Source organism: Lacerta agilis, chromosome 17 (genome assembly GCF_009819535.1).
Source record: "Lacerta agilis isolate rLacAgi1 chromosome 17, rLacAgi1.pri, whole genome shotgun sequence".
Lineage (NCBI taxonomy): Eukaryota > Metazoa > Chordata > Lepidosauria > Squamata > Lacertidae > Lacerta > Lacerta agilis.
In genome coordinates, this window is record NC_046328.1 from 34,760,315 (window position 1) to 34,788,048 (window position 27,734).

Sequence of the window (27,734 nt, forward strand, 5' to 3'; positions counted from 1 at the left end):
TAGGACTGATGCCCATTGGTCTACATAGCTCAATACTATCTGTACCGACTGGTGGTGTCTCTTCTTGGTTTAAGGCAGGGGATCTTCCAAGATCTACCTGGAGATGCAAAAACCTGAACCTGATACCTTCTACCTGCAAAACAGATGTTCTACCACTGAGTTATGGTGCATTCCCTGTTTAGGAGTCCAGAATAGGATATGGTCTTTGTGGTTGCTATCCATCAAGTTAAACCTCTGAGATGGAAATTGATATTTCTTGACTTTACCATGTACATATAAATATATGTGCATGCATGGGCACTGAGGATTTGGAGCACTGCAAGTATATGAGAGTGTTCCAGTTTTCCTCTGATATATGAGTATAAAAACTCCAGCCCTGTTCTAATCTGATTATCTATATTAGCTGAACAAGGCTATACTGTAATAACCTATCATAAGTAAATATGCCCATGTTTTATTTAAAAATAAATAAATGCTATTCCTGTTTTGCCAAGTGCACAGGCTGTTGGTATGCTTCCAAGATGCTAATTTTAATTTACAAAGGTCTGAATAGCATTTGATAACAGGTAGGTTCCTCTACACAGGTCCCTATGTACAGTGCTTTTTCGGGAGGGGGCGCAGGGGGGCGCATACCCCTAAACATCTTGTGAATCTTTGTACTTTTGTCCATGTACTGTACTTATTTTTCCCAATTTGAACTATAAAATGGTGATTTTTTTTGGAGTCAAAATGAGAGTACCACCTAAACATTGTTTTAGGAAAATAAAAAAGTACTGTCTATGTACATAAAGTACTATGCACACTGAGTCCCTCTCATATGATTAACTAAACACTTAGATATCAGGAACATGGACAGAGAACAAACTAATGTTGGAAGCATTGGAGAAGGAGAAGAAGAAGAGTTTGGATTTGATATCCCACTTTATCACTACCCGAAGGAGTCTCAAAGCGGCTAACATTCTCCTTTCCCTTCCTCCCCCACAACAAACACTCTGTGAGGTGAGTGGGGCTGAGAGACTTCAAAGAAGTGTGACTAGCCCAAGGTCACCAAGCAGTTGCATCTGGAGGAGCGGAGACGCAAACCCGGTTCACCAGATTACGAGTCTACCACTCTTAACCACTACACAACACTGTCCAACTACTCTTTCAATGTCTTTAAGGAATACACAGAGGCTGAAATGGACAAAAATGTGCATACTTTAATTCTTTATTGTAGATCAAGGAAACCAGGGAGGTCAGAAGTCCCAGGAACATATATGAAGAGCCCTGCTGGATCAAGCCAATGGTCTAGTCTGGAATCCTGTTTCTCACAGTGTCCAGCCAGATCCTTATGGGGAACACTCAAGCTGGACTCAAACACAAGCACACTGTGCATTCCTGTGGTTTACAGCAACTCATATTCAGAGGCATTGCTACCTCCAGCTATGAAGCCAGAGTATAGCCATTGTGTCCAGTATCCATTCATAGCTTTATCCTCCATGAATCCCATCCCCATTCTCTTTTAAAGCTACCCAAGATTGTGGTGATCACCACCTCTTGCAGGAGTGAGTCCCATAGTTTAACTATGCAGTGCATGAAGATGTGCTTTCCTTTACCTGTCCTGAATCTTAAAACAAGCAGCTTCATTGGATGTCAGGAAACTCCAAGTGAGTAAGTTGCTCCAAGAAAGTCAGAGAGCCATCTGGGTTCTGTCAAGCCTCTGCCTAGAGACTACGGTACCTCCTCTAGGCTCTGCCCCCTAGTGGAAGACTTCAGATTCTTAAAAGGCCAACACCCTGGCTTGAGGTCTCGCATTTCATAGTCTCCCACTTGCTATGAAATAGCACATTATGCACTGCTAAAGCACTGAGGTACAGGGGAAGGCACCTGTGAGGCTATTGGCTCTGGCCCTACAGTGTTTTTCCATAGACATGCATCGAGATAACAGAATACTGCAGTTAAAAGCTCTATTTTGATTCTATTTGTTCTAGTTGCTATTTTATTGTATTGTGGAAACTTTTTTAAAAAAAATCTTCGTGGGGGGGGGGGAAGAGGCAGTATGCCTCTGAATACTAGTTCTGGGAATCATATGTAGGGTTTGGGAGCTGCTGCATTTAGGATCTATATTTTGGCTCCCCAAGAACCATAGCTGTCAACCATCAATAGGAGTATAGCATCTAGATCAAGGGAAGTAATAGTACCACTGTATTCCACTCTGGTCAGACCTCACCTGGAATACTGTGTCCAGTTCTGGGCACCACAGTTCAAGAAGGATACTGACAAGCTGGACTGTGTCCAGAGGAGGGCAACCAGAATGGTCCAAGGCCTGGAAACGATGCCTTATGAGGAACGGCTTAGGGAGCTGGGTATGTTTAGCCTGGAGAAGAGAAGGTTAAGGGGTGATATGATAGCCACGTTCAAATATACAAAAGGATGTCATATAAAGGAGGGAGAAAGGTTGTTTTCTGCTGCTCCAGAGAAGCGGACATGGGGCAATGGATTCAAACTACAAGAAAGAAGATTCCACCTAAACATGAGGAAGAACTTCCTGACAGTAAGAGCTGACAGTGGAATTTGCTGCCAAGGAGTGTGGTGGAGTCTCCTTCTTTGGAGGTCTTTAAGCGGAGGCTTGAAAGCCATCTGTCAGGAATGCTTTGATGGTGTTTCCTGTTTGGCAGGGGGTTGGACTGGATGGCCCTTGTGGTCTCTTCCAACTTGATGATTCTATGATTCTATGAACCTTCCCTTTTTTGTAGGAAATTCCCCTATCAGTACTAGACTATAGTACTGATCAGGGAATTTCCCGCAAAAAAAGGGGGAAGGCTGACAGTTATGCCAAGAACACCTTGGGCACAGATGCTGGATTATAATGGACCTTTGACTTGATTCAGCAGGACTTTTTCCTATGTAAATATTAAATAACCTAGAAATGTGCCTTTAATTTGAGGGACTGAAAAACAGCAATCATTTTACTATATCGCTGTGAACTGGAATCTCAGAGGAAACATTTCCTCAATTCCTTCACCCCATTCCTGTTCACTTCCAGAAAATAGGAAGAATCAAATATGTTCCACTTTTCAAGAGAAGAGTCGTGTGTACAGAGTGTTCTACAAACTAAACAATAGCATTTCTGGACTAACATGTGGGGTATGAAGCTTTGTCGTTGTTAGGTTCTGTGTGTGTGTATGTGTTTATCAGCCCCCTTTCTCATATTTCCAAACCATGAGTGCTAGTAATGATCTTTCAGCACTATAGGAGATATTGGTAGGCCATTGACATTCATGGCCAATAGATTCTGGACAGATGAAAGGAAACATTTCCCCAACCTGCATACAGGATGTAATCAAAAGAAGATAAGAACATGACAAGAGTCTGCTGGACCAGGCTACTGATGCATCTATTTCAGCATCTTATAGTAAACTTTTACAGGAGGTGGATGGTCCACTGTCCCTCAGACCTTGTGGGGGGCTGGGCCGTCCAAAGGCTGGATTTAGAAGACGATTGGGCCAGATCCGGCTCCCGGGCCTTAGTTTGCCTACCCATGGCCTATAGCCGGGGTGGCCAACTCCCAAGAGACTGTGATCTACTTACACAGTTAAAAACGGGCAATGATCAACGCCCTTTTGGGGAGTTCAGGTCAAAGTTGTTGAGCTTTTCGGGGGAAGAGGAAAACCCCATTTTTTTTAGGCATTTAGGTCAAATTTGTTGTTGAGCTTTTTTTAGGGAGAAGGAAATAATTCCTGGGGGTTTTTTTTGGCAAAAAATGAGCTTTCTTAGGGGAGCCAAAGTTGTTGAGCTTCTTTGGGGGAGCCAATGATCTACCAGTGATCTACCACAGACGTCCAGTGATCTACCGGTAGATCACGATCTACCTGTTGGACGTGGCTGGCCTATAGGAAACCAGAAAGCAGAACCTGAGCACAGAAGCACTCTCCCCTTCTGTGGTTTCTAGCAACTGGTATTGAGAAGGATCACTGCCTCTGACTATGGATCAGTGTAGAATTGGCTGGTAGGAAAATCAATGATGACCCCTGGCTTAGATGGCTTGGAGGTAGGGTTAGATAAACCATTGGAGTTGCTAGACAACCTTATAACATACAATACCTAATTTTCAAGAAGCTTCGGAGACAATAATCATATTATAGCATATATTTTATTTTATTTTCATTGATGCAAGAGCTGAAAGCAGAAGGCAGTTACACAGCCCAGCAAATGGGGGGGGGGGAATATTGTGGTGAAACCCTACCCATTTAATTCTATGCAATGGTCACACCTCTTTTGCTTCTTGGGTCCTCTTGGAGGACCTCTTGCAAAGAGATTAAAGGGAAGGGAAGCAAATATGCAGCTTATTATAAGTGGCAGGTGCAAAAGCTTTAGGGTTTTCCACTTCGCAAAGAGAAGAAGAGGAGGTAACCCAACAGGTCTTCAAAAGGAGGTTGACGGTGTGGATATTATTCTGGATGTTGGACAGATCGTGTTGTTATTTCAGGCTGAGTGGAACGTCCGAAGTATCAACAACAACAACCACAGCCGGAAGAAGAGTTGTTACTCTTGATGTAGATGATGCGGCACCCTCCAGAACAGCAGCAAGGGGAGCAACACTGGGAGCAGCAGCAGGGGTGGCAGCAGCAGCCGCAGCCACCACAACCACCACCACAGGGGATGCAGATGATGTTGGGTCCACAATTTGAATTTGAATTGGAGCCACAGCCACAGCAACCCATCTTTGTGAGTGGAAGGTAAGCTGAAACAGATGAAATTTGCATTACGTTGAGAGAGAGAGAGAGAGAGAGAGAGAGAGAGAGAGAGAGAGAGAGAGAGAGTTATAGAGGAGAAACGATGTTCACAATTTAGTGGACTAACCATTGAGAACTGCCAATTGTTGTGGTGGCAATGGGCAGCAGTGTTCCAGGGAGACACATAATTTTTAAGTTCCCCCAAATGATCCTGATGTAGTGCTGTTCCAAAGCATTGTGGGAAATCAAAATAGCTCCTAGACCCAGCTACATGGCACTGATTGGAGCTCCAGAAAAATTTTAATGGGAACTCAGGGTTGTTATAAATAGCAGGTCTCTTCTCAACCTGTGCAAGGTTTTCAGGAAATCTTGCATGGTCCTTGACACAAATCATATCCATGGTTGCTAAACATTTCTGAAATGTTTCTTCAGTTCACCTTGCTATCCACCACACAAATGTTACAAAATGGCAAACCCCAAGACTGCCGTACTAAAAGCAGCAGCTACTAACTCAAAAGTTAGAAAGAATAAAATAAGTCTTTGTGAGCCTTTGAAAGATGGCAGAATGGAAGCCATGCAAACATCTTCATTAAGTAGATTACACAAGCAGAACACATCAGCTCCCAGGACCCACTCCCCTCCAGATAGAGTCCATCTCATTTGAGATAATGGAGGTATCTACAGAAGGGCATTATATACAGATGTTAATATGAATTGAGATGAGACTAGCCCTGGTGATCTGATTTGTAAGTTGTTTATTTTAGCAAGATTTATATACTGCTTGATGGTAATAAAACCTCTAAGCTGTTTACTAGAAAAATTAAAATTATCAATATAAATGGTTTAAAATAATTAAACGCACATAATTGAAATTAACAGTAAAAAAAAGGGATGGAAGCATGCTAACATCTACATGTCTGGATAGCCTTGACAAAACAAAAAAATGTTTTAAGCAGGTGCTGGAAAAGGGTACAGGGAAGGCACTTGCCTGATGTAAATAGGCAGGGATTTGCAAAGTATTGCAACTGTTGCTACAAGATAAATAATGTTATTAATCGCAGGTGAATATAAACAGAATCATATGCAGATCAGTTCAGTTAAAAGGATATATCCAACCAAAAGAGTTAGCCATATCCATTAATTTCAATCGAAGAAGAAGGAGTTTGGATTTGATATCCCGCTTTATCACTGCCCTAAGGAGTCTCAAGGGATGCGGGTGGTGCTGTGGTCTAAACCACAGAGCCTTGGGCTTGCCGATCAGAAGGTCGGTGGTTCGAATCCCTGCGACGGGGTGAGCTCCCATAGCTTGGTCCCTGCTCCTGTCAACCTAGCAGTTCTAAAGCATGTCAAAGTGCAAGTAGATAAATAGGTACCGCTCTGGCGGGAAGGTAAACGGTGTTTCTGTGCGCTGCTCTGGTTCGCCAGAAGTGGCTTTGTCATGCTGGCCACATGACCCGGAAGCTCCCTTGGCCAGTAAAGTGAGATGAGCGCCGCAACCCCAGAGTCGTCCGTGACTGGACCTGATGGTCACTGGTCAGGGGTCCCTTTACCTTTAAGGAGTCTCAAAACGGCTAAGAATCTCCTTTCCCTTCCTTCCCCACAACAAACACTCTGTGAGGTGAGTGAGGCTGAGAGACTTCAGAGAAGTGTGAGTAGCCCAAGGTCACCCAGCAGCTGCATGTAGAGGAGCGGAGACGCGAACCCAGTTCCCCAGATTACGAGTCCGCCGCTCTTAACCACTGCACCACACTGGCTCTACTCAGGTCTACTCGGATCAGGTCCAACACCAGAAAAAAAAAATATCCCAGATATAAAGTACTACAACTTACCTTGTTCAGTAGCAGATGGAAAGATGTAAGGTTCAGAAACCCTGTGATTGAATAGAGAAGTCTCAGGCGGTGGGCCTTTTATACATCTCTGTTGTTTTTCCAGAGGAAGTGAGGCATCACGGCAAAAATGGTAAACTCTTCATTAGCCATCAAAAAATCCATCCCTGTCGGGACAATGTGCTGTCATCACCTGCCTGGCCCTTGACCTGGCTCATCTTCGTCATTTCCACTCCATGTCTTAAACCTAATAACCTAAAATATGATTAAACCTAATAATAGTCCTTGATCTGGCCAGAGGGTACTGAGAAGATTATGGACAAGAATGCTGGCATCCATGGACCAGCTTAACAAAATCCATGAACCCAAGGCCATGCTTTTTATACTAGAAACATCCGATTCATCATTGTTGGCCCATTAAGTGTGAGATCCGTTGCGTATTATATATCCATTTTCTACATGCAGAGAAAAACAACACAAATGGACGCAGTAAGCTCTTAGTGCCAATTGTGTTGTTATTAAGGAAGACAAACTGCCTTTGGCGAGGAAGATCTAGCCTTTAGAATGGCAATGCGGAAGTGTTAGCAGTCATAACAATCATGGGCATCAAAGTCTAGCACCAAACAGTATTTCCTAACACGGAAATCCTACTGAAATTCTCTTCACCTCAGATTTGGAACCTCATAATACATCCCCCCCCCCCTTAGTGGAAGTGATGCATTAAAAATTGGATTGTTTTTTGTCTCCCCCATCTCCAGCTGGCACCCATCACACTTTTATCAAGGTTTGAGTACTGGTACATCAATTTTAATGAACACCCCCCCCCCCCGGTGGAATTAATATGAGCCATTTTCATCCCCACCAAAACTGATGAAATCGCAAATGGCTATAACTTTCCTGGCCAACAAAGACTGGTAACACTTGAAGGGTTACTAGCCTCTTCAGAATGGAAAAGGGATAATAAGTTAAAGTGAAACAGGTGCAGGTGGTTTTCTTGCAGATTATATATATATATTTGTTGTCGTTCAGTTGTGTCCAACTCTTCGTGACCCCATGGACCAGAGCACGCCAGACACCCCTATCCTCCACTGCCTCCCGCAGTTTGGCCAAACTCATGCCAGTCACTTCGAGAACACTGTCCAACCATCTCGTCCTCTGTCGTCCCCTTCTCCTTGTGCCCTCCATCTTTCCCAACATCAGGGTCTTTTCCAGGGAGTCTTCTCTTCTCATGAGGTGGCCAAAGTACTGGAGTCTCAGCTTCAGGATGTGCCCTTCCAGTGAGCACTCAGGGCTGATTTCCTTAAGAATGGATAGGTTTGATCTTTTTGCAGTCCATGGGACTCTCAAGAGTCTCCTCCAGCACCATAATAATATATATATGGAATGCACTCCTAAGTCTCTTTTAAAGCAGGTAAGGATGTCATTTGCAAGCAATGTTGTTGCTTCTGAAAGCATGAATCATGCCCAATGTCACAGCGCTTTTCTTCAAGGATGGCCATTTAAGTTTCAGGATCTGCTTCATTCCCTGACTTTAACTATTGGGGAAATAGCTATATTTTTTCCCCTTTCAAAGAAGTGGATGGAATTTGCAGGCAGAATAGCATCTCTCAATACTGCCAAAAAGAGAGAGAGAGAAAATGTAAACTCTTCATTACCCGTTGAAGTACCCATATGTATCCAAATGACGCACCATTGTCAGATGCAATAACCTTGATCTGGCTCATGGTCAACATTTCCACACTGTGTTTATAAAAGCATCAGTAAACCTAATAGCTATATTATCTGGAGGATGCTAAGAGGATTATGGGGGGTGTTTATATTGATAGATGTTTAACAGAATCCACAAACCCAAGGCAACACCTCTTGCACCCAAAAATATCTGATTCACCATTGCTGGCTCAGTTAATGTGAATTACATTGCGAGAAGAAGAAGAGGAGGAGGAGTATGGATTTGATATCCTGCTTTATCATTACCCTAAGGAGTCTCAGGGGAGTAGTGATAAAGCGGGTTATCAAATCCAAACTCACTACCCTAAGGAGTTTCAAGGGACCCAGGTGGCACTGTGGTCTAAACTACTGAGCCTCTTGGGCTTTCCAATCAGAAGGTCGGCGGTTCGAATCCCCGTGATACGGTGAGCTCCCGTTGCTCGGTCCCAGCTCCTGCCAACCTAGCAGTTCGAAAGTATGGCAAAAAGTGAAAGTAGATAAATAGGTGCCGCTCCGGTAGGAAGGTAAACGGCGTTTCCATGCGCTGCTCTGGTTTTGGTGTTCCGTTGCACCAGAAGTGACTTGGTCATGCTGGCCACATGACCTGGAAAAACTGTCTGCGGACAAACACTGGCTCCCTCAGCCTGTAAAGCGAGATGATCGCCGCAATCCCAGAGCCGTCTGAGACTGGACTTAACTGCCAGAGGTCCTTTACCTTTACCTTTTAAGGAGTCTCAAAGCGGCTAACAATCTCCTTTCCCTTCCTCACCCACAACAAGCACTCTGTGAGGTGAGTGAGGCTGAGAGACTTCAGAGAAGTGTGTCTAGCCCAAGGTCACCCACCAGCTGCATGTGGAGGAGCCAGGAAGCGAACCCAACTCCTCCAGGCTCTTTCCAACAATTATATTTTCATTAAAGAAGACAATGTACCTTTGACAAAAATTGTATAGTGTACAAAGGTAAGGTGGACGAGCTGGCAGATATACAGTAACCATCGTGACCCTCAAGGTTATAATGCATGTGTGTAGATCCCTTTTCTTCTCCAGATGTTGCTGAACTACATCTCCCATCAGCCCCAGCAAGCAAGGACAATAGCCTGGAATCATGGGAAATGTAGTTCAACAACATATGGAGTACCAAAAGTTTCCCCAAACTTGCTGTAATGCCAAAGACTGACTTTTCTTTTCTTTTTCTTTTTTTAATTTTAAAACAGGTTTTATTGAAATTTCTTTAAGATAATACAAATAATAACACAAACACATTCTAAACAATTACAAAAGACAATTACACAATCACACCATTACACACAATTACACAATCAAGTAAAAATAGAACTCAAAAAAGACAGAGGAAAAAAGAAAAAGAAAGAAAAAGTTAATATAAAATGACTTCCAAAAGTTCTTCTTCGTGTCTGCCTTATTTAATAAATCAAGTTTATTACAAAATATCTTTATATACTTATCCATCGTTATCCATAATTACCTTTCCCTGTATGTCAGTCATTCCAAGCAGATCACCAATTTTGTTTCTACTCCTTCTTTCTTCAAATATTCCTCCACATATTTCCATTCTCCTATAATTTTTTGTTTTGAAATATTCCTAATTGCTGCTGTCATTTTTGCCAGGTTCATGAATTCTACTAATTTTAGATGCCACTCCTGTATCGTTGGAACCTCTTCCCCTTTCCAATATTGGGCTACTAACATTCTAGCAGCTGCACACGAATATAGGAAAACATTTCTTCTATCTTCTTGTACTTCCTTCTGTACCACACTCAATAACAGTGTCTCCGGTGTTTTTTTAAAGGTGATTTTTAACATCTTTTTCATTTTTGCATATACCATATTCCAATATATTTTTTTTTAATTTTGACACAGGTCCACCAACAGTGAAAGTAATTACCAACTTTCTCCTGGCACTTCCAACACTTATCTGATTTTAATTTATATATTTTGGCCAATTTTTCAGGTGTTAAGTGCCGGATTGATTTTTCTAACATAGGAAACTTGCTGAAATTCTATTTGGCCCAGATTTGGGATCTTATGATTTTGGTGGTCTTCTTTCTAAAGCTGAACCAATACATTAAGAATCTTCTTTAGAGCCTTGGGGGGGAAATACTAAATTCTGTACCACTTCTTAAGGTGTCCAATGCCTTCTGATTCTCTCCCTCTATATTTCTGATCTACATGCATGTCCACTGATAAAGCACTGAAGGACAAGGGGGTCAATCATGATGAGCTTGTGCCTAGACTCATTTGGTGTTATAGCACTGGCTGTGATGAGCTGATGGCTATAGTCCACATGGCTGAACAATTAAAAATGATAAGGTCAGTGTTTTATGAAGGTTGGGGGGGGGGGAGCCAGACAATGATGGGGGGGGAATGAACCAGAGGAATATGAGGTAGAAAATAGAAATAGGGAATATGCAGAGGCCCCAGACCAAATTGGTGAAAAATTGGCAGGATTGGATCAAGAAATAATCAAATGGAAGGAAGCAGAGGGTCGCATGGGAATGGGAATGACCTCCATACAAAGATTTAGGGGAGAAGTAGAAGATGGATATGGTTTTGATGGACAACATTTTTATTTGTGATATCTGGCCTTCACCTGGGCAACCTCCTCCCCTCACCAGCAGAGCCTCCTTTCTGGTTTCCGTTGATGTGTTAATGACTTGCTTCTAGTATCTTTTATCATTCTTAATAACTTCTATCCTAGGTGAGACCCTGGCCTGGAGTAGAAGCTTTGTCTGTGTTTTTCATTGGCCTGTCATCTTTCCTTTAATACTCCAAATATTATCTAAATTCTATCATTTATTCACTAAACTCCAGCAGTTATGGGCAGAGCTGTCAACCTTCCCTTTATGTATTTATTTTTGCATTGGGAAATGGCCATAGCTTTCAACTTTCCCCTTTTTTTGCAATGGGAAAAGGTGCTGGAATAAGAGAATTTCCTGCAAAAAAAAGGGAAAGTTGACAGCTATGGTTATGGGTGTTACCCAAGATAGCGCTCTCTCTCTCTCTCTCTCTCTCTCTCTCTCTTCATCTATATTCTTGATTCCATCTTGCTCCTAGACTCTTAAGTAGCTTCTGTGACTAGGAGTGCTTATGTCCAGTTTAGACTAGTTTTCCATAGCCATTCCTGTACTGGGATAGCCTAACCTCATGGTCTAATGACCTCCTACTTAGACTACTGTAATGCCCACTACGTGGGGCTGGTCTTAGAGATGGACTGGAGTCTATAGCCAGTGCAGAACGCAGCTGCTAGGTTGATAAATATGGCAGTGAGAAGACCACATGTCACCAGCCTTGAAAGGTCTGCAGAGGCTGCCAGTGAGCTACAAAGTCCAGTTCAATGTGTTGGCATTATAGCATAAAGCCCTACATGCCTTGGGGCCCAAGTATCTAAAGGATCAGCTCCCTCATTTGAACCAGCTTGGGCCCTATGATCATCAGGGGAGGCCCTCTTGGTGGTGTTGCCTCTGGGAGCCAGTGTGGTGTAGTGGTTAAGAGCGGTAGACTCGTAATCTGGTGAACCGGGTTCGCGTCTCCGCTCCTCCACATGCAGCTGCTGGGTGACCTTGGGCTAGTCACACTTCTTTGAAGTCTCTCAGCCTCACTCACCTCACAGAGTGTTTGTTGTGGGGGAGGAAGGGAAAGGAGACTGTTTCCTGCTTTGAGACTCCTTAGAGTAGTGATAAAGTGGGATATCAAATCCAAACTACTACTACTACTACTACTACTACTACTACTCTTCTTGTTCTTCTTCTTCTTCTTCTGATTGCTGCCTGGTTGACACTGACACATGAAAGGTCCTTCTCAGTAGTAGTTCCTCACTTGTCGAATGCCCTCCTAGAAATGCACAGCCCTACCACATGAAGCAGCTAATTTCCAAGAAACCTCATAGACAATAAATATATTATAATTGTTTTATTTTGTTTTTTTATTTATGCAACAGCTTGAAGTACAAGGCAGTTCCAAAGCTCAGGAGGAAGAAGAGAAAGAGGAAGAGGAAGAGGAAGAAGAAGAAGAAGAAGAAGAAGAAGAAGAAGAAGAAGAAGAAGAAGAAGAAGAAGAAGAAATCCTACCCATCTAATTCTACACCATCATCATGTTTCCTTTACCTATTAGAGCTTCTGCATGGGTGGAGGAAATCTTCCAAAGAAATTAAAGGGAACGAGAGAATCAGAGTGCTATAATAAAGATACAGAGGAAAATCTCTAGGGTTTCCGGCTTGGTCAAGAAGAGAAGAGGAGGTCGTCCAACAAGTCTACCGAAGCATCCGGGATGCTGGGAAGATCGTGCCCAAGTAGAACGTCCGAAGTATCAGCAGCAACCGCAACAGCTGGAAGAGCCATTAGATGACCCAATGTAGTAGATGCAGCATCCACCACCACTGGAACCGCAGCAGCAGGGGGAGCAGCAGCAGGGGCTGCAACAGCAGCATGGAGAACAGCAGCAGCAAGGGCTGCAGCAGCAGCAGCTGGGAGAGCAGCAGCAACAGCAAGGGGAACAGCAGCAACCGCAACCACAACCGCAACCGCAACCGCCACCACAGGGGATGCAAATGACGTTAGGTCCGGAGTTTGAATTGGAGCCACAGCCACAGCAACCCATCTTTGCGCGTGGAAGGTAGGCTGAAACAGATGAAATATGCATTATGTTTGTGTGTGTGTGATGAAGAGGAGGAATTACATTCACACCATGGTGGGTTGACTAACAGGAACTGACACTTGCTAACCACTGTAGGGCTCGTACCAGGTTTAGGGAAGCCTGGTGGAATGGTAGAGCCTGGCGGGCTTATTGGACTACTATGGACATTGGTGTTCCAAGCAGCACCGAGTTCCCCATTCTAGCCACTATTTTATGTTCACCCAGTGCACCCGATGAAGTGTCATTCCAGTGCATTGTGGGAAATCCAAATGGCTGCTGGACCCACCCATTTGGCACTGATCAGAGCTCCGGAAATTTCTTAATGTCGTCCAGTGACAGTATTAGTCGTAGGTCTATTCTGATCCTCTGTATTTTTATTATTATTATTATTATTATTATTATTATTATTATTATTTTCATCTTTTTGTACATTCTTAACAGGGTAGGTATTTTTGGATGTTAAATATTTCAATAGTAATATTTCCATAATTCCATCCACCTGGCAACTGGCAATAAAAATGCAATAAATTGGCATACTAGAAAAAGATAACATTAGAAGGAGCATATTAAAAGAGTCATAACTCAAAAGGTCAAATAAATTTTTGTGAGCACTTGTGAGATATCAGATATCACCCGGGGGGGGGGGTTGCTCCCAAACTTCTCTGTGAAGCAAAACACCTGTCCCCCTTATTTAAGATGGTAGAAGTGCTGATTTTAAAATGGGATGAGATGGGATCAGGTTTGCTTCTCTGATTCATAATCGAGGTAAGCCTTGCTACAGACGCCAGCTCAGAACTTAGAAAACAAAAGAACAGAAATGCAATAATATGCAGAGCTATTTGGTTAAAGGGGTGTATGCAACTTAACTATACCCAAAGTTGCATTCAGAGTAGACCTATTGAAATTAATGGACCAAAGATGGCCATATCCATTCGCTCCATTGGGTCTACTCTGAGCATTGGATACACACACACACACACACACACACACACACACACACACACACTGTGTGTGTGTGTGTGTGTGTGTGTGTCAAATACATTTAGAAGCACAGCTTACCTTGTTTGGTGGTAGATGAAGAGTTGTAAGGTTGAGGAACCCAGTGGTTGAATGAAGAGGTCTGGGGTTGTGGGCCTTTTATACAGCGTCCTGGTATGTTTCCAGAGGAAATGAGGAATCCCCTCCCCAAATGGTAAACTCTTATTAGCCATTAGTGTGCACATCCCTAACAAGACCATGTGCTATTTTCTGCCATGTGGTACTTGACCGGGCCACTAGTCATCATTGCCATTCTACGTCTTCAGCTGGGTTATTAACCTAATAACAGGGTGGTCCTTAATCCAGCCAGCGGTGCTAAAAGAATTCAGGGCAATAATGTTTGTATCTATAGACCTGCTTAACAAAATCCATGAACCCAAAGCCATGCTTCTTACACACACACAAACACACACACAAATTCATTTGCTCACTTAATGGGAATTCCATTGTATGGTATTTCATATCAATTTTAGGTATCCAAAAGAAGAAGAAATCACACTGAAGGCTCTTAGTGTCAATTGTATTATTATAGATTTTGGGGATCCCCCCTAAACCTTAGACATTAATAAATAGTGGGGGTTTTATTATTTGGAGTATTGAAGGGAAGATTGCAGGCCAGTAGAAAATAGACAAGCTAAGCCTCTTTTCCAAGCCACGGTCTGGACAAAAGGTGTGATGGTCCATTTGGGAAGAATTTTGGGGCCTGGGTTGACAGAGGTTCCCATAGTGATGGGGTGTGTGTTTGAGGTGTCAGGAAAAGAGAGTCTTTGCAGCTGGGAGAAAGAAGGGAGAGAACAGACAGAGATCCATCTTGGGCAGGTTGGCTGAAGGCTGGCTGGGAGAGTGCTGCACTGCTATGGGGGGCAAGCCCCTCTTGAAATGAATCATGATGGTAACAACTGGACTCTTTCCATGCAGACTGAAGAGGTAAAAAGGTTAGTCACTGAGAGAACAGGATGCTGGGCTAGATGGGCCGCTGGCCTGATCCAGCAACCAGGCCCTGCACAAAGCCGCACCACTCATATGTAAGAGGGCAGAATCAGCTGGGCTTACTGGATGATAACGGAACAAAGAACAGAGGGTTGCATCTAATGTTAGTCCTACTCAGAGAAGATCCATTGAATTCGATGGCCATGGCTAACAGGTCCATTCATTTCAATGGGTCTTGGCTCGTTATAGCCCATCTAAGTGGAACTTAGTTTGATACAGCCCAGAGTGGTTAAGGACAGCCAGGAACATTCCACATTTAGGTTATCGTGATTTTTCAGGCACATGGAGCCCAACTGGCCACAATATTAATCAAACCTAACATCCTGGTGCCAAACGCAGCTTTCTATGTACATCCTGGTACAGCATGTGAATTATAGTGTTCTCAGTGGAATGTGACCTTTTAATTATCCCCAATAGGAAAATATTTGCTTTTAATGATAGGAGTTGAGTCTCAATATGTGCCAAACAGTGGGTAGCCTGGTCTTTAATAAAAAAGAATTAGCCATTCTTGGCTGATGCCTCACTTCCAAAGCGAAAGGCCACGGGGGTGTATAAAGATACATTCCTTTGGTCACCATTTATCTGCCTTTGACTGACAGCCCTATCTTTTTTCACTTCAGCTTTTAAAAAGCCAGACCCAGTTCAGTCTGCTCTCTGGGATCCAGGTGAAATTAGGGTTGGATTCCATTGTAATGTGAACCTACACACTTTGCCTTTCTTGATGGTGGTACGTTCTCCTTCACTGGAGGTTTCTAAACAGAGGTTGGATGGCCACCCGGCAGGGATTCTCGAAATGTGATTCCTGTACTAGATGACCCTTGGAATAGCTCCCAACTCTACAATTCAAGGATTCGATGACACAAGATGTAAATGGAATACTTGGGATTTTGTGGTGTGGGTCTCCAACAAACAAAAGAAGAAGAAGAAATGTTTAGGTTAGGGGAAAGTGTACATAGAATTGCCCAAATAACATGGAATCTACTCTGAGTAGGGATAACATTGGGTGCAGATCTCTATCTCTATCTCTATCTCTATCTCTATCTCTATCTCTATCTCTATCTCTATCTATCTCTATCTCTATCTCTATCTCTATCTCTCTATCTCTCTCTCTCTCTAGCTCTAGCTCTAGCTCTAGCTCTAGCTCTAGCACTATCTCTATCTCTCTATCTCTCTATCTATCTATCATCTATCTATCTATCATCTATTGTCTATCTATCTGTCTATCATCTATCTATCATCTATCCATGCATTATAACCAACATTTGTCTTGCTCAGAGTAGACCCACTGAGGTTAATAGCTACCACAGGTTCATTCACTTCAGCAGGTCTACTTCAGATCCAACCCTATATTGATGGATCAATCAGTATGAATGAATAGATTGTGTGTGCGTCACTGTCCCATTATCATTTATGGGTTGCTTTCTTCTGAAGGTTACAAGGAATTTCGATGCCCCCTCCACCTTATTTTTGAAAGCTGCTTTGAGATTGTTACGAAAAGTAGGATTACATCCTATGTGAGACCTACACTGAGTTGATTCATTGAGACTGATGGTTATGACTAACTTAGGTTCATTAATTACTGCAGGTCCATTCTGAATGCTTGTACTTGTAATTAGTTGGAGACAGTGCTGTAAGCATACATGCTTACGGTTTCCAAAGTCATGGCCTTGCTGGACCTAAAGTGTCCTGCCTGAGAAGGCATTCTGTGAAACTCTAATGCTGGTTGTCCTGATTAACCCTGTTTTCTTATCTTTGTTTGGCTTCTTTAGACTTGCTGTCACTTCACCAAGATGGGCTCTTCCGGTTGTTGTGCACCCACCAGCAGCACTAGTGGGGCAGTAGTTAGCATCTGCCCTGTGCCCTGCTGTGCTGCTCCATCTCATTGTTCTCCCTGCTGCTTAGCCTCCTGCTCCCCTTGTAGTAGGCAATCCTGTTGGACTCTGGTGCAAACTTGTTGTGCTCCAAGCTGTGGACAATCCTGCTGCATCCCATGTTGCATCCCAGTCCAATCCTGTTGCACTCCATGGTTCACCCAGCAGTCTTCCTGTTGCACCCCACGCTGCATCCCAGTCCATTCCTGTTGCACCCAGCAAGCATCATCATGCTGTCCTACCAGCCAGTCATGCTGTGCTCCTGTGAAAGCAACCTGCTCTACTGAATCATGTGTGGCCAAAACAAAGAAATGTTGTTAGGGGCACTTTGATAAACCCCAGCAACTGGATCTTCAGTGACACAAACTTGAAGACCCAGTGCTTGCTACCACCAGGAATGAATATCATGAAACTGAGTGATCGTGTCCTAGATGGTGAGCTGCAGAATGCTCCACTGCCTGGGGTTGTCTTGTCAGGGCATTCCCTGGTGCAATGAGGCTCTGGAGAGCATTCCCTGGTCCTCAGGCTCTGGAGAGACTCCAAACATTGATGTTGACTATTGACTCTCCTTGTCCTGGAAGGATCATTAAGGACTCCTAAACCAAGCTGGGACTTTGATGAGAAGTCAACAATGAGTGCTGTGCATAGCTCATAACTCCTCATTTCTGATTGCTGGCTTCTAACTCATTGTGAGTGGTTTTTGGCTTTAGTATTCCTTGTGGCACTGTGAGTTAAACCACAGAGCCTAGGGCTTGGTGATCAGTAGGTCGGTGGTTCAAATCCCTGCGATGGGGTGAGCTCCCATTGCTCGGTCCCTGCTCCTGCCAGTTCGAAAACACCTCAAAGTGCAAGTAGATAAATAGATACCGCTCCGGCGGGAAGGTAAACGGCATTTCCGTGCATTGCTCTGGTTCGCCAGAAGCGGCTTTATCATGCTGGCCACATGACCCGGAAGCTGTACGCCAGCTCCCTCAGCCAATAAAGCGAGATGAGCACTGCAACCACAGAGTCGTCTGTGACTGGACCTAACGGTCAGGAGTCCCTTTACCTTTACTCCTTGTTCATGATTTATGACTGGTTATTTCTCATGATTTCCCTTGGATGTGGCTACCTGCATGGCCCCAAGGGGGACTTAGAAGACACCAAGTGCCAGCAGTGAAGCTTCTTTGCCACCATTTTCTCAGCTAGCCAGATAAATGAGACTAGCTTTGCCCCCCCCCCCCGATGTTTTGCATTAAAACTTCCATCAGCACCATCCAGCATTAACAATGGACAGGGATGAGGATGAATATGGAAGTTGTAGTCCGAAACATTTGGTTGGGGAAGGCCCTGTGAATTGATGGTGTCTTCTAAACAGCTGGGCTCGTGAGTACTGTTAACTGCTGACCCCATAGCCTGAAGTCAGCTGACTTTCCTCAGAAACCAGGCCCCATAAACAGTGAATCTTATTCCTTGCTCTGCACAACTCATTGCATTAGAGAAGAGAGGGTGTTACCTAGCTAGTCTATGAATCCAGCTTTATTGTCTTAACCCCTTTATGCACTAACTCATTGAGATCTGTCACAATTCCATCTCAAGTTTGTTTCTGCCACCCCCAGTGTCAAGTACAACACACCCGTCATCCTAATGTAGTTTTTTTCCCCTCTCCTCCATTCTATATATTTCATTGCTGGCGAAACACAAAGCATTGTGACAGCTACTCGTTGTGCAAGCTTAATCCTTGAAAAGCCTTTGGTGATGATCTGATCGATGAAGAAAGCATGTTTGTTGGCAAGTGCAGATGATGTCAAAATTGTCTTGTTGATGGGTTGGATTATCTTCCACCTTCGCCCCTTCTATGTCCATTGAAACACAATAAAATTTGTAAAATCACCCAAGATGCTAACTCTCAAGGTCATTTCTTAACAAACAAACAAACAAACAAAAAACCAGCTTTGCTCACAAGAGTCTACAGTTGACAGAACAAAGTGGCTTGGCACCCATCACTGGAATGTCCTGGGAGTTTGGTGTCAAGTCAAGTTCTAAAAATAGAGATTATTCTGGAAAACTGGAACAGTTTATCAAGGGCATGGTTAGCCAACATGGCACCCTCCAGGTGTTGTAAACCCCATTACCATGGCCTATGGTTGGGGATTATGGGAGCTGTAATCCAGAAGCTTGACTGGTACCTTGTTGGCTACTCCTGATCTAAGAGTAGATCTTGTGACTCTTGGATATGGTGACATATAAATTAATACAAGCCCTCCAGATGTCCAAATAGGTCCCCATGTGAAACTGAAATGTGTGTGAAATGTACTCAGATGTAGCCAGGGCCACCCTCAGGTGGCCCCTTTCTTACATGCAGATCCCTAACAAGTTCGTGAATAGGTAGTAAATGGCAAAAAAATGTCTCTTCCCATTCATTCAACCCAGCTGCAAAATATCCTGCGTTTTGAAGCTTTTGGATTAGCAAAGTAGTTTTCAAGCCCCTTCCAATAAAAATGATGCCTAAAAGCAGAACTAAATTTCAAGATGGATGTGGGGCTGGAATTTTTAATTTATTTTTTCATGAATATTTTTATTTTAATTCACACTCTCCCCTCATATGAGCACTTTTGTACACTTTTTTGTGAAATGTGAGCCCTGCATCACATTTCTCAGTTCTGTCATGGTTGGACAGCTCCCCCACCTGCTTTGCTACAGCTTTGGCCTCCCACTGCTGGACAGCTCCCTGGCCTCACTTGAAAAAGGCTCAAAGACAGGGGTAGGCAACCTAAGGCCCAGGGGCCAGATCTGGCCCAATCGCCTTCTAAATCCGGCCTGTGGGTAGTCTGGGAATCAGCGTGTTTTTACATGTGTAGAAAGTGTCCTTCTATTTAGAATGCATCTCTGGGTTATTTGTGGGGCCTGCCTGGTGTTTTTACATGAGTAGAATGTGTCATTTTATTTAAAGTGCATCTCTGGGTTATTTGTGGGGCATAGGAATTCGTTCATTTTTTTCCTTCAAAATATAGGAAGACTAGACAGGCAGAAGTTAGATAAGATATAGTAATAGATGAAGTAATGTTAAGGTTAATAGATAAGAGAAGATGATTAGTTTATTAATATGAGAACATAAAAAGGTAAAGAAATTACTAAAGATGATTTATAAGGAATGCAGATGGAGAGGACGTGAGTAAATCAATATATAATGTTATAAAAGAAGAATGGTTAGAATTAAATATGTGTTTTTATTAATTTTGTTTTGTATTTCATAATGTTTTTTATTGTATGTATTGTTTGTTTATTGCTTAATGTATTGTTAAAAAACCAATAAATTTTTGAAGGGGAAAAAATAAACACAAATAGGCTCACTTCTGAGTATACATGTTGTGTATTATTGCACTATAAGTTAATTATACAATGACTCCTTAATGAATGCCTGGACTTTATGTCCTCCACAACATGAGGCATGTCTGAACTTCTTTGCAAAGTTTTCACATTTGGCTTCTGGAGAGAGGGGGGGTAGCTCTTTAACACCCACCCACAATAACTGTGTCGTAGAATTCGCAGATGGAGTTGCAGCCCCATCATTCCTGGCTATTCACCATGTTGGCTGGAGATCATGGAAATTAGGGTCCCATCATTCTTGGTCATCGGTCAGGCAAGCGGGGGGCTGATTGGAGCAGAAATTCAACAACCTATGGAGGCGCTCAGCTTCCTGCCTTACACTGAGTCAGACCATTGGTCCACTAATTGCCACAAACTACGCAACTTGATCTCACAAGGGGCAGTGATGGCTGCCAACTTGGATGGCCTCAAAACAGAACGACAGCAATTCAGTCCTATGCTTCCTGTTTTTGCACACAGAAGGTCCCAGGCTCAGTTCCACGCATTAACGTTGGACACAACCCTTAGATTCCATGTCTGAAGGTCACAAGTAGGGCATAACGGGTAGTGGAAATCCTAAGTATGCTTCAGAAACTACTGGAAAGATAATTTGGAATTGGGTCAGGGTTTGGAATCACGTCCAGATAGGTCTGGGAGAGACCCCTGCCTGAAACTCCAAAGAGCTGCTGCCTATCAGTGTAGACAATAGTGAACTAGGTGGACCAATTGCTCTGGCTCAGTACAAAGCGACTTCCTGCATTCCTATGTGTAAACTGGGCATCATCTGGCTAAAAACTTAATCCCAGTGAGCAGGCCAGAAACTACACACAAGTACCGGTCATCTTACCTGGAAAATGGGGCTAAGCATGCCTTCTGGGATAACTCCCCAAAGGTGTTTTTAGCCCCATGATGGAGGCATGATTACCATGTAAGCTACTGTGTCATTAAGCTGGATAAAAGGGTTTAATTGTGTATGGGGAGCACTGAATATATTCATTTTTTTAATAAACCGGGAGTGGGGGGTGATGTACAGACTGAGTCAACACACAACGAAAGAGAGCAGACCATGAAAACGGCAAATAAAAGCATGTTGTGCTGGCAAATTGTACCACTACGCAATTCTTTTTGCAGTGCATCATTTCCTGGGATGGATGAGCAGAGAGATTCGTATGGCTTCTCCCATGTTAAATAACCCTCCTTTCATCACTTAGCTTCTCTACTTTCCATGAGCTGCTGCTGTTGAAACAGGTAAGTTGGTTTTCCTTATTATTTTTAAACTAAGGCAACACTTTCCTGGGGACAAGCTCCATTGAATTCAATAGGAGTTCCTTCTCAGTAGACATGGTTAAGATCAAGTCATCTGCTCTCCACAAGAGGCAACGATGGACACTAATTTTGATGGCTTTAAAAGAAGATGAGACAAATTTGTGGGGGAGAAGGCAACCGATGGCTACTAACCTTGATGGATATGTTTTCCCTCCACCGTTGGAGGCAGCGTGCTTCTGAATTCCAGTTGCTGGAAGTTCAGGTCCTTCTTGTAAGTGTCCCAGGAGGGTGCCATCAGACACTGTAAGAAAAGGATGCTGGACTAGGTGGGCCACTGGTCTGATCTAGCATGTTCTTATGGTGTAAGACATCTGATTATTTTGCCCTTTGACCTGGACGTAGCTCTGGGTATGTGGTAGCTAAGTAATGGACATTAAGTGTTCCACACTACCTCAGAGTACCATATCATTTGTTCTTCAAGCAGAATAATGTATTCTGGAAGAAGAGGACCAGGAGTCTGAGGACTGTGCAAAAATCTTTTGAAATGTGGGTGTTCTCAGACTTCAAGGGTGAAGAACCTGTAGCTCCCCAGATTTTGGTGGCCCTCAACTCCCATTATCCCTGATTATTGGCTTTGATGACTGGGGCTGATGGGAGTTATATCCCAACAACATCTGGGCAGTATTTTGCACAGCCCTATAATGTTTTTTCTCAGGCCTGAGCCCTGGGAGCTGTCCACTTGGACTCCAGGCAAACCCGATGGCCTTTAACTTCTTTACAAGCTGCCTTCGGATTTTTAAGATGATTCTGCCTTCTTCCCCTGGAATCCTGTTCCACTACCCGCCTGGAGAGCCAGTGTGGTGTGGTGGTTAAGAGTGGTAGACTCGTAATCTGGGGAACCGGGTTTGCGTCTCCACTCCTCCACATGCAGCTGCTGGGTGACCTTGGGCTAGTCACACTTCTTTGAAGTCTCTCAGCCCCACTCACCTCACAGAGTGTTTGTTGTGGGGGAGGAAGGGAAAGGAGAATGTTAGCCGCTTTGAGACTCCTTTGGGTAGTGAAAAGCGGGATATCAAATCCAAACTCCTCCTCCTCCTCCTCCTCCTCCTCCTCCTCCTCCTCCTCCTCCTCCTCCTCCTCTTCCTCCTCCTCCTCCTCTTCTTCTTCTTCTTCTTCTTCTTCTTCTTCTTCTTCTTCTTCTTCTTCTTCTTCTTCTTCTTCCAGACAAAAAATATATATGTGGTTATTTGTTTCTTTTAGATTTAACCTCAGTATTTAGGAAGAATGAACTGCGGTGACAGCCCGAGTCATGGAAATGGACACTTTGCAGTGACAAACTTAATTTGCTCTCCAGGGCAACGTTTGGTTGAGACAAGTGACAATTGCACCTGTCCACACACTGGATACCATGAACCACTTGACGTTGTTTGTGTACCTGGGCAGGTAGTCTTCATTCAAGAGCAAGATCCAAGCCAGGTGGGTCATGGCACCTTCTCAGTCTCTGAACATCATGCAAGTACTTATGTAGCTGGTGTCAAACCTTCAGAGGAGATGGCTAGTGCAACTGCCAACCTAGCTGGTGTCAAAGGGGAACCTTCAGGGGAGATGACTAAGGCAACTGCAATCCTAGTGGACATCGAAGATGAGCCTTCAGGGGAGAAGGCTGACGACAAACACAGTGCTTTATCCTGTGCAGATGAAAACCATGGAGCTGGGTCAATAGTTCAGGCTCAAGGAGGAGAGTCGCGTCAAGCAAGTGTTGATAACGGCACTTCTCCAAACTCTGGAGAGGAAAGAACCGGGCATAGCTTTACTATACCCCAACTTGACTGCAGGGGAAATGCCTCTGACAATCTGATAGTTCTGAACTCCTTCACAGTGAGCTATCGCTGGTCCCCCATGCTGAAATACTGCAAGCCTGAAGAACTGGGCCGTGCACCTATATTATTGTGCTAATGCCAAATTGTGTGCTGAACCAAAACTTTATGCATATAAAAAACTTTTCATTGCTAAAAGCCCATACCAAAGAATCAGTCTATAAGTAGGGTTGTATCCAACGCAGTTCCACTCAGAGTAGAACTGTTTAAATGTATTGACTGTTTAAAGTTATAGACATGTCCTTTAATAGCAATGAGTAGGATTAACGTTGGACACAACCCTTAGATTCCATGTCTGAAGGTCACAAGTAGGGTATAACGGGTAGTGAAAATCCTAAGTATCCTTCAGAAACTACTGAAAAGATAATTTGGAACTGGGTCAGGGTTTGGAATCGGGTCAGGCAACCTTGAGAGATCTGGGTCTGCTTCTCCAGAGTGTACCCCATAGGTGAAGCAGATCCCTGCAGCTAGCAGAATTGCACCCTCCGCTCACCAGCTGGTGGGCAAAGGATTCAATCCTCCTGGTCTCAGCTTCCCTTGTGTTGAATGAGTTGGTGATGCAGAGCCCTGCAGGCAGCAGGTTTTATTGTACACATGTGTTTCTGTACTGGCACCAGACATGTGCAGCTAGATCAGTGGTTTTCAACCAGTGTACCGTGGCACCCTGGAGTGCCTTGAATGATGGTCAGGTGTGTCATAGGCAACACTGGCCTCTGTCCCCCTTCCCTTTCCTCCCTCCTCTGATGCCCTCTTGTGTCTCTGCCTCCCAAAGGCTTGCACAGCTTTTTTGCAGCAGCAGAAACCCTGGCTATAAGCTCTGCTAAACACCTGGTGCTGGGTGAATCTGTTTATAGCAGCTTTCATGCCATAAACAGCCACAAATCCACCAGTTGCTCATAACTCTTCCTTCAAAGCCTTCTTAGCTTTCCACCTCTCCCTTGAATTTTACCCCTTAATCTTCATCACCTAAACTGAAACTCAGCTTGAATATTTGTTCAACCAGCCTCTCAGTACCCCGGCCTCTCACTGTCCTCCCTGCTTCCCCTCCCCTAGTTGAAATTTAGATTATAAGCTCCATGGGACAGTGACTTAGTTCTCTGTGCATATTATTATGTAGAGCATCATCATAGTGGCGTACTTAATATTGATAATGACTATTTCAATGGACTTGTATCTTGAACAGATGCAATTTTCTCCCTATTCTACATCATTTACAATATGTTCTTAACATCCGGAATCTTGCATGCTGTTAAAGTCTACCTGTTACATTCTTTCTTCTGTCTCCAATGCAATAAAGCATGCATTTGCTGAATATCCTTTGTATTCCTTCTTTCTCCCCATCCCCCATGTTTTACTGATATCCTGGGCCACATCAGAACACACATGCTATGGGATATATTTCATCCATTCTACTACTACTTATCAAACCTTTATTAGGCATTTACATATAAAATTGCAAGATCAAGAATCACGTACAAAAACTTTAAAATATATATACACAAAGAAACAACATTTAAACTCATAGGCTGATGTATGGTGTGTGTTAGTAAAATCTAAAATTTCCTCCTGTTAAAGTGCTCCATTTCATCCATTCATCCTTCTAGCAACCTCCCCCTAAACACTTTCCACTTGGTCTTTAAAGCTTAGCCTGCTACCGCATGTTCCTCGATTCCAGGTGCGACGAATCCCACCTCTCAATTACTAAATCAATTACTAAAATCGTGTCCACAAGGGTACAGGGGTGAAACCAACCCCGCTCCACTTGGTTCGCCTCAAAACAAACCCCTCTTACTTCCAGGGCTTAATAGTCTTTTTCCAGCTTTCGTGGCCTGGTATCCTCACTACTTTGGGTTACTTAAATGAACAACCTCTTGCCTGCAGTAAAGGGCCTCACTCAGTTCAGATCCCCACTGTCTCGATTTGCCTCAACACTCTGGCAACTTCGTGGCACTCTAGGTTTTCACCATCTAACCCTTTTCTGTGTGACTCTAGGACACAAACTATCACCCCCCCCTTTCCTCAGGTAAGTTTTGCCCTTTCTTGAGTCCACACCTCTGTGTGATTTGATACCCTGCTGGACCAATAATGACGATTCCTCCTTGGCACCAAAAAGAACTGAACTTTATTTTCTTGAGAGCATAGTTGTTTTAAAGATTCATGCATTCACAATCTTAGTTGCGGTAATACAGAAACATCTTTCGATCTATAGTTTCATGTTAAACTAATCCTGACCTAAACCACCACTATCCTGGCCCCACACCCTTCTTCTTCCCTGTCTCCACACACACCCTCCCTCTTCTCCACTGTCAAAACGGCTGTTCCCTCCTTTTAAACCGGGGACCGCCCCGCCCCCAAAGGATGAGCTGTCAGTCAAGATGAAGGTGAACTAACTCCTTCTGAGCCGGGAGGTAATAACTCCTCCAGCCTAGGTCCAAACCGTCACACCAGGCATCCCCAAACTCGGCCCTCCAAATGTTTTGGGACTACAACACCCATGATCCCTAGCTAACAGGACCAGTGGTCAGGGATGATGGGAATTGTAGTCCCATCTGGAGGGCCGAGTTTGGGGGTGCCTGCTCTATTCTTCTGGTGACAAAATATCAGTTACGAAACCTTGTATATTCTTTTAGACCAAGCAGCTCTTCAGCCGCCCTCCAAAAGACTAGTGCCCTTAGGCAGTAGTTCTTAGGGTAAGCTGGTCCCAAATGATTCGGAAATGGAAAATCTTATGGACTGTTTCTACCTAGATCGTATCTGAGCACTTGGTGGCTGGACTCAGAAGGACCTTCTTGCTGGGGAGCATTTGTAGACTATTTGAAAAATTCTGGCATGCAAGTAAGTTCATTTGTAGGACTAACTTAAATCAAGAAGTTAAAATCATCATTAAGAGAAATGGAAGAATATCTCAGAAATGGAGTGAAGTGGAAAATGCAGCGTTAAAAATTTAAATTAGAAAAGAAACCACAAAAAGGGGGGAGGAGTCAAATTTCTGCTTATGAAGCAGATACTTTTGCATTAAAATGCGAAGTGAGTTGACAGCCACCCTATCTCTACGTCTGACACCATCTGGAGGGCTCATTATTTCCCTATGCTAAATATAAATGGATAAATACATACATCTGCTATCAGAAGCACCTCCTGTAATCCGAGCTGCCTTTTCCCCACCCCAGGAAAACCAAGTGCAGTGCATAGTTAAACTATGGAACTTTCCCTTGCAGGATGTAATCCTGGCCACCAACTAAGATGTCTTTAAAAGAGGATTAGACAAATTCACAGAGGGCAAGGCTATCCATAGCTGCAAACCAGGGATGGCCATGCTCTGCCTCCTCCACTGTTGGAGGCAGTAACGCTTCTGAATACCACTTGCTGGAAACCACAGGAAAGGAAGAATCCTAGAATTGCAGAGTTGGAAGGAACCCCAAGGGGCATGTAGCCCAACCCCATGCAATGCAGGAACAAGGGCTCTTGTGTCTGTGTTCTGCTTCCCATGGGGCATCTGGGTGGCCGCTGTGAGAACAGGATGCTGGACTAGATGGGCCATTGGCCTGATCCAGCAGGCTTGTTTTATGTTCTTAGACGCATCCACCACAAAGGACAATTCCTATAACTGACAGCAAAACTCATCTCTGCTTGCTGTGCAGATATCTGGAAGTTTCCCTTGAAGTCTCAGTTTCTCACTCCCTCTTAAAGAACAGGTTTTGGTGTGTGATTGGTGCTCCCCCCGCCCATATAACAACATTGTAATTCCCAGGAGAGCCTAGGAGGCGTTTTTGACCTATTTTGTTTAACCACACCTCAGGATTTCTGGGCAAAAAATATTTTAAGTGGTTTGCCTGTGGCATTGCAGCACTTATGAAGGGCTGATATGAAGGAGGACAACTCCCTCCTGAATTGAGGGTTATGCTTTTGGGATTGCTGTGTCTGGAAGCCTCTTGATTTCCTTTGCTATAATTGCCACCTCACTGGCTCTCTAAGACAGGAAAGACCTAAAAAAAGGCTTCCTGTTTGGATTGAGACTTCGCCTGCAACAGCAACAGTGTTCTCCCCGGGTCCAGAGAGTTTTGATTTGGTTTTTGGGGGGACAGGGGGCAGTGTTGGCTCCTGGTTCAGTCTCTCCGGTCTCATTCCTAGGTACCCCACCCTCTCTCTAAACCCCCTGCCCAACTCTCAGCTCCTGGTACCCCCTCGGAGTGAAGCTCCCACCTTTTTGCCAGAACATCCTCAGTGATGAATTGATTTCCCTCTTTGTTGTAAGAAACCAGAGGCCTGCCTTTTGAGCATGACTAACCATGAGATCCCCAGTCAGGATAGAGTGTTTTTTATGTATGCCACAACAGCTGCTAGAATCTTACTTGCAAGAAACTGGAAAGGCGAAGAGATCCCGACAGTGGAAGAATGGCAGATGAAGCTAATGGACTTTATGGAACTCGCTGAACTGACCGCGAGA